The sequence below is a fragment of the Felis catus genome, chromosome A1 (assembly GCF_018350175.1).
Source record: "Felis catus isolate Fca126 chromosome A1, F.catus_Fca126_mat1.0, whole genome shotgun sequence".
Lineage (NCBI taxonomy): Eukaryota > Metazoa > Chordata > Mammalia > Carnivora > Felidae > Felis > Felis catus.
The window spans coordinates 181473443-181485662 of NC_058368.1; the positions used below are offsets into that span (position 1 = coordinate 181473443).

General features: G+C 37.5%; 1 protein-coding gene across 7 annotated transcripts in view; it reads right to left on the reverse strand.

The window, feature by feature from the left end:
* TENM2 (teneurin transmembrane protein 2) overlaps nucleotides 1-12220 on the reverse strand; it is a 2391334-nt gene that overhangs the window by 957976 nt on the left and 1421138 nt on the right. Inside the window, exon 1 of one of the 7 annotated variants that reach the window (XM_045040330.1) lies at nucleotides 7734-7823. The exons of the other annotated variants lie outside the window; for them this stretch is intronic. The gene's annotated coding sequence lies outside the window, so the exon portion shown is untranslated. Of the gene's footprint in view, nucleotides 1-7733; nucleotides 7824-12220 lie in introns of those variants that run through there. 7 annotated transcript variants of the gene reach the window in all.

Genomic DNA, 12220 nt, shown 5'->3' on the forward strand with positions numbered 1-12220 from the left:
ATTTCAAGTTATGATACATCATTGAATAAGTTTGTCTAGGAGGGAGTGGGGGAGTCAGTACATGAACATCAAATAGTCTTGTTTCCTAATTTGAGCTGGTGTCACAGGTATATTAGAAATCCAATAAAAAGTTTCATTATGTGAGCATGTTTGTACTTTAAAAATATATTTTTTAAAAGCCCAATCAGAAAGCTCCTGTAGAATGTCTTTCTTCCTTCCGATAATATGTTAATTGGACTGACTACTTGTTTCTTAAATATTGTAGGAGCCATGTTTCTATGTTTAAAAAGATATAATGGATAATGCATGATCCTTTTATCCTTAACTCCTTTGCCAGTTTTGCCTATTACCCAAAGCAGAAATGCTAAGTCAACGTAAAAACAGTGCATTCACAGATTACTTTCCTGTGTATTAGAACTCCTTTGTGAAAGTGGTTTATTTTAAAATCTTTAAGGCACCAAATGCAATGTAATATAGAACCTCAAAGATAAAAGAGAGAGAGGCTGATACAGGGGAGGGAGTTAGAGACCTGCTCACTAACCCACACCACCACCCCCAAATAGAACTCCCATGGGCAGAATGTAAAAACCAGAGTGTGTACTCAAATATTTACAGTCTCTGCTCCTAGAAACATTTAAAAACAAGTCTGAACATAGGCATACTCCAACAGTTCTAGAGACAGAATATCCCTGTGACCTCTGGGTAGACTACAGAATATCTGGTTTAAAATCTACAAAAGTAGAAGACAGTGCCCTAGTAATTTAATGCACTAGTAAATAAGAGGTCAAAAGCAATTTGCTTTGTGTTCCCCTGTGCTGTTATATTGATATGTCTGGGGATAAAAAGCCAACTCTGGTTAATGTCCAGAGCAAGAAAGGATAAGCAAATTCACAATTGTGTTTTGCTCTCTAGCTTCAGAGCTACATGTTGCTGCTTTTAGAATCTGTTGGGGTGTCTGAAATCATGTGCACAGGAGATGGTAAGAGAAGTACCAAGATTATCTTCTGTCTATGAATTTTATAAATTGTGAAATGCAAAGACATTGTGGGAGCCAGCATACCCCATGAACAAAAACCATAAAAGGGCAAAAACATACCCTTACAAGTCTAGAGATTTGCCATCATAGCACAAGCTCATGTGTTTATATTCTTATTTGAATAGCAATGAAAAGTCAAAAATCTATGTCAGATTGGTATTTAGTCTAATTCCATGCCTTTTCCCCCTCTCCCCTCCAAACTGTTTAACATTCAAGAAAGTCAGCATGGTTATACCTCCTGCTAAAATTTCAATATGAAATGTGCAAGTTTAGTGAAGTCTTTGCCTCCTCAGCTCCACCTTCCCCACATGCAGACCCCTCTGCTCTCTTCCCATTTTCCTATGTGCCTCCTGAGATCAGAAGTCGAACAGATGGCTGTACCTTAGGCACTGGCTAAGTTACCGTAACCGGAAAGACAGTCCCTCCCCTCTACTCCTCCCTACCATGCAGAGCTCAGAAAGGCAGTAGAGCAGACACATGAGCCTGCAGACTCAAAACCTAATGAAGGAAAGAATTGAACACACTCTTCTCATCCCGTTGAGTGTGCTCTTCTCATGCATGAGACTGAAAGCAGCACCAGATAATCAGAGGGTGCAAAGGATGTTGGGCCGCAGGTTTCTAGGCAAAACACTGAAGTAAAAACATTGTCAACTCACGATCTTATTTAATGAATGCCTACAAAGTGTTAGGGATTGAGTTAGCTTCCTTATGTAAGTTAGCAATAATTGCACAATCCTGCCATATAGATTTCCTTATGTGTGTTTTACAGGAGAAATGGGGACTCAGGAGGTTAAGTGACTTGCTGACTCCATTTATCTAATAAGTGTTCATGCTGAGATGGGGGCTGAGAGCTGTCTGACTCTGAGGCCTACCTTCATTAAAAAAATAATAACTCAGACAAAAGGGCAGTCTTGGGACATTCTGCCATGTCCCTTTTAGATATTGGATTTGTAGTTGTCTGAGAATGCAATGCAATTGTCTCATGAAAGTCACTAAGCACATCATAGTCCTGATGTAGTCAATAAGGAAAACATCTGATCAACTGACCAGTATGTTCTTCTATACGATGAGCAATGGAAACAAAGGAGAGAGACATTACGGGAAATCTCATGACAAGCTGTAGGGGACAGACCTCAGTTTCCACATCTGGAAAATGAAAATAACATGGCTACTTGGAAGTGTTAATGTGAAAATGTCAAACTGGCACATGTGAATCCCCTAATGAGAGATGCTCAGATTGTGACAGACTTCACCACTGTCACCATCATCCTTATCACTACCCTCGATCATCAATATTATCTAGCCACTAAAAATTATAGTACCTGTTACTTAGTGATCCCCAAAGTACAAATTAAGTACTACTATTCCAAACAACATCTGTTAGGGTTAGTATCATAGCACTTTCTGAGGACAGACACATAGATACTAATAATCCCATTTGGTAAGCAATCTTTGCTGCATGAAATAGTTTCACGAACATTGGAAATGTGAAACTAAGATGGTCTATTACTACCACCCATTCTTTAGCAAATCAATGCACTTTGCCCCATATTTAATTTTAAGTTTAATTTTAATTTTTAAAGGTTTATTTATTTTTGAGAGAGAGAGACAGAGACAGAGACAGAGACAGAGCATGAGTGGGGGAGGGGCAGAGAGAGAGGGAGACAACAGAATGTGAAGCAGGCTCCAGGCTCTGTGCTGACAGGGCTTGAACTCAGGAACGGTGAGATCATGACCTGAGGTGAAGTTGGATGCTCAACTGACTGAGCCACCCAGGCGCCCCTGCCCCATATTTTAAATAGACCACATTAAGTTCATCACCAAAATGATAATACATATAAGGGGAAAAGGACACACAAAGGACTAGTTGTTTATAATGAACTCATTAGCTGTCCAGAAAAGTAGATTCTGGTAACTGGGAAATGTTGTCTGCAAGAACTAAATGTTGGACATAGAGATAGAGGCTCTGAGGAATTGGGTAAGTCTAAAGTATTCTGCCTAATAAAGAAAGATCCAGAAAGTTCTTAAGGGAGTACGTAAGTGCAGGAACTGGACGCAGAGAAATCTAGACATCATGTGAGGAAGGATGTAAAAGAGGCATATTCAGAGAGGGAGAGGAGGATGCGATTCTCCCCTGGGGACTCTCAGAGTAGAATGCTGGGTAACATTAACCCTTTGTGCCCTATGCCCGCACCTAAAAAAAAGATTAGGGGGAGGGCATTCACAGCACAATCTATAATCACCATTTTTGTTATAAATTTGATTGTACATGTGTGTGAGGATGAAGTCAGTACTTTCTATTATTTTACTATTATGAAGAAGCAGATAGCATTCATTGAGGATTTACTTCAATTACATGGTATGAGAAATGAGGTAAGAAATCCAGAAAAGGATTATAACAAGAACAGTATTTTGGTCTGTATCTGAGATGCTTACTCCTTGAGGGCAAGGACCTTGGCTCCTACCTGTAATCTATCTCCAGGAGCTGGCAGAGAACCACTGTCAAAGAACACTCAAAAAAGCTCTGTTAAAAATAGCTATGCATTTACATAGAGGCATCTGAATAAAAAAAATAGGATAAGTGTTTAAAAGGGCTTTGGCCATTTTGGTCTTTCTTAGTGTTTAAGTGTCCTTAACGTATTTTTCAAGTCTATTGTTAATTTGCATGATTTACATGAGAATTTTCATATGAATTTTGTGACATATTCCCTTCTGCTTCATCAAACAAATACAATGTAAGTGTTCTCTTTCAAGATAGCCTCTACTTCCTTAACTAGGAAACAAAATACAAATACTGCTTTGAAAATTTTAAAATAGTACTCAAAGAATAGGAACTAGCCCTATTATGCAGAGAAGTCAGAATCAATGGCCTACCTTTAAAACATTTTTTTCTGATTTGGAAAGTATGTGCAGAGTCCTAGCATGACTCTATGTCAGGAGTCAACAAACATTTTCTGTAAAGATCAAAATAGTAAATTATTTTCCTCATCACAGGGTCTGTCACAACTAGTCACTACCACCGTAGCACAAAGGCAGCCTGAGAAAATTCTTACGTGAATAGGCATGTTTGTGTTCCAATAAAACTTTATTTCCAAAAAACCTAGAGAGCCTGATTTGACCTTCAGACCGCATTATGCCAACCCTTGCTAGGTAAACAGAGAGTAACCGAAAGAAAGAAGTCTGGAATCCTGGCCAATTATCAGCTTGAACCTAACCATGTTCACCAAGGATGTCTCAGATGAGGAAGATTTCCTTACCAGAAACTTCCCAACAGTGTTGAAATAACAGAACAAGATATTCCTGGTGTGGCAGCAATACCCACTCCAATATACCTAGAGAAAAGTGATTTTATTTAGGTTGCTGATTTGAAATTGATACAGCATCTTAGGCCACAAGCCAAAGCTGGGCATCTCTTGAGAAGATAGTCTTGTAGTTAACTGCTCTCATGACAAAAGTCTGAAATTTGACCTTTTTGCATATGTGTTTAGATCTTGCTTGACTACTCTGGCCAATTATTATTTTGCCAATTATTTTCTGGCATTTAGGTTTGTCAGTGAATATGAGACACAGTGAAGATGATATTAAATTATTTCTTATATTACTCTTCCTCTTGTTTTATAGGTCTCTCTTATTCTGCATGTACGAGACAGAAGATGATAATCAATTTACCAAACGGCCAAAAATGCTGAATGTTGAAGTTTCAAGATCCCAAAGAATACAAATCCCCAAAAGAAGCTCATGTTCATTCTGGCTGAAAAGAATATTTATTAAGAAGTAAGGAATGAGAATTTGGGTAATAGCTTAAAAGTTCATTTATACAAAACTCAACTGAAAGGACTCTTTGTAGCCTGTGCTTACTATTGTAGTTGGTTTCTAAATCAATAGGTGACTTGATACAGAAGATTAGAAAATGCAGAGCCCAATATAAAATTTTGTGCAAATTTAAAAATAACTCAGTAACATCAATCTCAAAATTATGTACTTGCATTCCTGCATTTCCTAATGATCCCTCAAGGTATACGATTATATTTTTACAGCCATTAGCACTGCCATTCACCAGAACCATAATGGTGTAATCACTCAGAGGTTCAAGGAAATGAAAGTCTCTCACATTTGCCTACTACCCTCTGTTGTCTAATATAGTATCAAATGTTACAACAGTGTAAACTCTTCCATACATGCAGATAAAAGCCTCTGCGGGAGACAGCCGTGATGAACTGCCTAAAATATTGAGGTAGCTTCTGATTTTTGAGAGGGGAATGTTCCCTCCCAAAGCAATTACTAACATCCCTTGTGCTATAAAATGTTTGTGTTCTAGTACAACTGCCTGGAAAGTGAGTCTAGCTTCTTCCAGGCCTTTCATTATAAAACTGGAGGGTCAATCTTTTGGAGGAAAGAATAAAGGCACAAAAAAGTCATCGAAACCCTTAGAAAGACATACACTCTTTAAATCCTGGTAATGAAAAAGAAACCCATGCTTGGTAAGTTAGTATTGGTCCTCAGTGGAGATTATGAGAAACCCTAAGTAGTCAGGATTGTAGGGAACAGCAGCTAAGGACCCAAAGCACAAATGGACATGTAAAAAAAAAAAAAAAAAAAAAAAAGGGCACACACCAGAACTGAATGCCAACAGATTCTATCAAATGCTTTCCCAGATTCACCAGCAGCATGATAAGCTACTTCCTATGGGAACTCAAATACAACTTTCTAAGACTTTATGGAAACAGGAAGATTTTAAAAAGTACCAGGTTGATTTGGCCAACAGGACCATTTGATGACAGAGAGCAGAGACAACTCAAAATAGAGTGAAAGAGGAACAAATACAGCACCATGCATCCTATAAAAACTCAACGGAAGTGACTGCAAATGGGATTAGACTATCCCTACTTATAAAAGGTGAAACATGTATCAGGGCACATTCACATTTTGTGATTTAACATGAGTTTCGTACCAAATTATCCTTAACCTATGTACCCAGATATCTGAGACCTTTTATTTACAAAAATGAAAATGTCCAAATTACTGCACCATGCTAGGGACTCCATATCCTCTATGTCTTCAAAAACCACAACAACCATTTTATTTAGGTACTCCTATCTTCATTTTATAGATAAGGAATAAAACAAGAACATTAGCTTAAGATTATTGAGCAGAGGCCAGATATGAATCCATTTACCTGGTTTTAAACACAGATTTCACCAACAAATGCCAGATCCTTTTGTTTCTCTTTCATGTATTCCACTATTTTTTTTTTTGCACCAGGTTAAATTTCTACAATGTGAAAAATGACCCCAAATTTCAAGAACTTAGAAAGTACTACACTATATACACCTACCTCTCATTCTTATCTAAACTTTGGAAAATTAAATTTTATCTCCAGTAGGAAGACACTTCAAAAATAAATGAATGATTTTCTAACTCTTAATCAAGGTTAAATTCCATGACCTCTCTTTCTATGTTAGCCCCCTTTCCTTTATACCCAAGTGTTTTGTGTGATTTGATAAAAAATTAAATTTGAATTAAAATTCACTCCAGGGGAATTTTGCACCTCTCCTTCAGGTGATTAGTGACAATTTGCAATCTCACAATCATGATAAAGGATCATTGTAATAAGGAGAGCTGAAAGGAGAGGGTCAATTGGTTCAAGCAGGAAAAGAGTCAGACATTCGATAACTGGGATTTCATTTAGTCTCTATGCTTTTTCCTTAGCAAGTACTTACCTGCTCCAAAAATGCATGAACTTTACTGAATGTTGTGGATAAAAAACAAGTAAGAGATGGGCTGTTGCAAGGATCTCACCCACTCTTCAGAAGCCAGGCCCAAGCACAGATCATGGATATAAGTTCCTTGCAACGTCAGTGCCATAGAAAGATAATATAAGGACCACATTATAAAGGTTATGCAATCCCCATATCTGAAGTTTGACTGGAACAAGAGTGACCATATCGCCCAAGCGAGGCTAATCAGAATAGACTATCTTCTCCAGGAATACGGAAATATTTCGAGATAAAGGAGACACTGATTAAAATGGGATGGCTTCAAGTAGTTGCATCTGCAATGTACATACTTGGAAAATGTGAGATCAGAAACCCCTACTCATAAACAGATAAGCAGTTGCAGAAAAAAAACAGTTTGCAGAGTGAGAGAAGAATAAAGACGCTTTACAGAGATGTAGGACGGAGAGTCTACACAATTTTCCAATTCCTCGTTCTAGTATCTTCCAGGCCTGGGTATAATTCTTCACTTGGATTCTCAGAGGCATCTGTATACTCTTAGAATAAATCTCCCATTTCAGCTTAAACCAACTTGAATTAGTTTCATTTATTGGGACCCAGAAAATTCAGTTTAAGAAACCAACACCTGGGGGCGCGTGGGTGGCTCAGTTGGTTAAGCATCCAACTTCTCAGTTCATGATCTCAAAGCTCATGGGTTGGTGCCCCATGTAGGGCTCTGTGCTGACAGCTCAGAGCCTGGAGCCTGTTTCGGATTTTGTGTCTCCATCTCTCTGCCTCTCCCCCCACTCATGTTCTGTCTTTCTCTCTCTCTCAATAATAAATAAACCTTAATTTTTTTTAAAGAAGCCATCACCTGTACTTACATAAAGTAAAATTTTTTGATAATACCATAACACAACTTTCATCTCCAATATGCTAGCATCCTACTAGCAAAAAACATTTAAAATGGCCATGATGCTCACCCTTCCCTTTGTTTATCCATACTCTGTCTTCATCTTCTTGGGAAAGTTTTCACCATCTTCCATTGTACTTGGCTCACATACGAGTTAGCTGTTTGAGATAATAAAATCTTAGGCTGCAAAAGCTATTTAACCCATTTGCTATCTGACCCTGCACATATCTTGGGCATCCAGATGCCTCAGTACAATTTGATGATGCTAACAAGTCTGTCTGCCAGTTTTACTTGCTAAGCAAATGCCAACAACATTAAATGTTCACACTATGTATACCGCTAACAAAATAATATTCAGATCGAAAAAAATACATGGCAACACTCTGAATAGGGGAAGACATATAGGAAACATACAGGTAAAAACATCTTGACTTAGCGCTTGTTTGCATCCGTCATAAGGAAGATCCTACAGTGTGGCAATTCCCTATCCAAGACCCCAGTGAGGGCTTGTGTTCCTTTGCAGCTGTTGGGGGAATTGGAGGATGTGACACACAGTCCGTGGGAAAACAGCCCAGAGTTTAGGAAAAAACACACACTACTCAACTGTCACATTTCCTAAATCACTCATGAATATATTTCCATATGCACTAACAGTGAGATTATTTCAAGGATGCCCCATCTTGTCTACCACATCAAGATTTACGAAAAAGAGAAGCTGAGAATGTGGGTGGAGGTGGGAGAGAATGTGTCCCCTGGGCCAGTAGCATGGGTTCACAAGCCTACCATGTTCATGCTAGCCCTAAAGCCAAGGATCAATCTTTCCATTCCTTCTGCAAAAGAAACAACAATATCTAAAATATAAAAACACAGCCTCTTTATTTTCAGACCAATCCTTCAGCAAAATAAGCCTTTGGGAGAACATGAGACCTTCAATTTTGAATCTAAAATAGACATTCAGGCTACTAGGAATTCTGTGTTTGACCTAGTCCCAGCCACCACAGATACAGTACAAACTAAGAAAATAATTTTTATTCTTTACTGCAAAAGGAGAATTCCCTAGCATTTCTGAAGGTTTGATAAATCAGGAGAGCAGATACCAGAATGGTGAAGGCTGACACATAAGAGGGTGTTACAGAAATATTCAAGAATTGGTAATATACGATTTATGGAAAATTTACTATTTTATCATATGGGGAATCACCAGAATATATATTAAAATCTAAGTAGGATGTGTAAAAATTGGTGGGTGGGTAGAATCTACAGAATTCTACTCTGAGGTAGAAACACTGAATTGTTTACTTCAATCTGCTCATTTTCCTCCAGGATAATATGCAAGAGTTGAGACTCTGACTCCATACACATGGATTTGAATTCCAGTTTGAATTTCCTTTGTTATCTGTGACCTCTGAGCAAAATTCTTAGTCTGTCTTAGTCTCTCTTTCCTGTTCTGTGAAAAGAGGATGATAATCCTCACTTGACTAGGTAGTATTATAAGGACTTACAGAAACTGTTCCACAAAATACTATACAGTGCCTAACACAGAGTAAGCACTCATACATTCTAGCAAGTCTACATTAATTTGTTCATGTTCTTAAAATGGAAGAGGGAAGTAAAGTGATTTGCCCAAAGTCACAACAGGACTGTGACAGACATTAGCATAATACTATTCAGGAAATCTATAGCCTTGTATTATACTCAGAAATGTCCCCAGAGTATCTTTCATAGTGTATATATGAGACTAGAAAATATATCTCCTTTAACCCCTTTTTTTCACCAACGTTTGCTAAGCAACTTGTGTCTGCAGCAATTCTGCCCCTTGATCCTCCACCCCTCTTATCTCTCCTATGCTATCCTTTTCTATTCTCACCCACTACCAGGGTATACACATTTTATCACCTAGGAAAAACAATGGAAAGAGTTGGCATTTACACACCATTGCCTCTATGGCCTGCCTTGCTGAGTTGAACCATTTTGGAATCTCACAAACCCATGAACAGCACGCTTCTTGAACTCACTGGGTGCCAAAAGAAAGGGGAAACAATGAAAAAAAAAAAAGAATCATTATTGAGAGCTTCTTATCTCTCAGACAATGAGATAGGAGCTTCTTTTGGATTACTTCTTTTTTTTATTTTTATGTATTGATGATGATGATGATGATGATGATGATGATGAGTATTATTATTATTTTGGATTCCTTCTTCTGATAACCTCAACAATCCCATCCAAAGATGCCCTTATTGTGAATTTGGAAATTAAATTAAACATCCCAATAATATTTTCTTAAACTTGATTCCATTTTAAAGTTGGTGAACCTTGGGCCCCTGGTCCAAAGTCAAACAGCTCATGAGTGGTAGAACCTGGTTTTGAATCCAGTCTAACTCCAGAATAGGAGCTGTTCAACTCTCCCAATAGAGAACATTAAAGAAATTGGAGGTCCAGGGGACTTGGTTGTTTATCCCAGGTTGTTTATTCTTGGTTGTTGTTTGTCTTTCAAATTGGAGCAATTACAGGGTAACATTTTAAAAAAGTGAGAATTTATTCAGGGCAGGCTATATCCATACATGTTCCAGGAAAGTATACACGCACACACACACACACATACTCCATGGGGAAGATTAATCAGAGAAGGTTTTTGAAGGATATAAATATTGAGGCTTTAATATTTCCATTCATTATTTGTGATCCGCATCTGCCACAAAAGAGAAATCTTCCACCTAGGAAAACTATCTACTCCTTCCTCCTGGACTTAATTCAGGCCGTCTCTCTACCTGAATGGGGATGTCAATGATAACAGTGAAGACAGTGACGGCAATCACTGTAACAAAAGCTACCATTTACTGAAAGCTTACTTTGCATCAGAACCTATGCTAAGAGTTTTATGTGTATGATCTCATGTAATGCTCAATAGCAAGGAGGAGTAATAACTACTGTTCTCCCCAGTTTACAGATGACAAATCTGAGATTTAAATAGGATAAGTAACATATCTAAGGCCACACATGCAATAAGGGGCAAAGATAGGACCAACTGCCAGGAATAAAAACCTCTATGTATTGTATGCCACACACTTCACTGTCCTTATCATCCTTTTCACCTAATGCTGGTGTTCTTCAACCTTAGTGAATATCAGAATCACCCAGGCAGCTTGTCAAAAGAGACGGCTGTCCCATTCTCCATTTTTCAGTAAGTTTGGGATAGGGAGAGCACAAGAATCTGTATTTCTAACAAGTTCCCAGGAGATGTTGATACTGCTGGTCCTAGGATAATACTTTAAGAACGACTGACCTAATAAAATCTTTTGTCCTTGTACCTATCAATGGGACAATACCAGTACCAAACTCACAGAGATCCCGGGAGGATTTAAGACTTAGTGTATGGAAGGCTCTTAGAGCTAGTGTCCCAGGCAGAGTAAATGATACACACATTATGATGTTGGTCTTTATTGTTGTTTTTTATTGTTCAAGGCTAAAGACAAATTTTCTAAACAATCTAATCAGAATAATTTTCCTTTCTATATCTTAATATTGCCTTTGTGCCATTGCACATCAGTGATTATATTTTATTTTATGTTGAATGTATAGATATTTAACTTTGATGATATATTGTCAACACTACAAGGCAGCAAATATGCAAATTTAGACTGTTTTCCTGTCCTCCATAGTGCCTAGCATAGTGCTCCACAAGCATACATTAAATTGTTTGTGGCTTAATAATGAAATGATTCAAAAGCAGAGAGTGAATCTAGAAGCGATTTAAATTATACTATTAGAATCAATTTAGCAGAAGATTTAGTAAGATCCCTTAGGTCTCCTGATTCAGAGTCTAATGCCAGCCCTTAGTTTGTTGCACAGACCTAGATATAGCCATGGAAGAGGAGATAAACAGCCAATGTAATTACAGTGACATAATGGTTACACTTTTATAGCTGAGGGGAGCAGCAAATAGGATTTTAAAAATCAAATTAAAACTGTCATTCCACAACATTAAGTTTCCAGAATTTTCATTTTTTAATATTAATGATTTTTTTCTTCAAAAAGGAACAAACAATGCTAATTCTACTGCTACAATACTGTTAATGAAGAAATAAAGAATAATTTATCATTGCATAATTAACACAGTACAGTTAAGCATGTTTTAATGATTTTGTATAATGGCCTCTCATAACTAGATGATACTTGTTAGTCATAGTGGGGAAGGAAAACTATCCAAGGAATCATTAATGAAGATGGATAAACTGACCAGGTTTTTATTTTACTCTTTTATATAAAGTGTTTACAAGATTTCTTGGTGTATTTTGGCACTGTTTTATTCCTGAGCCTGTAGGTGACCAGATGGTTAATAAAACATTTTAACTGATTCAAGAAATGAAAGGCTAAGGAATAAAAGGCTAAGAATGCAACCCATGCAAGTCAACAGGCTTTCTTCTTTGCTTCCAAATGGTACCAACTCTTAACTTTGCAGGTGCATGAGACTTTGAAGATAGCAGAATACTGTTATCTTTAGCCATCTATAATACCTTAAAATTATCAGAATTAATGACGAAATTTATCAGAATTTTC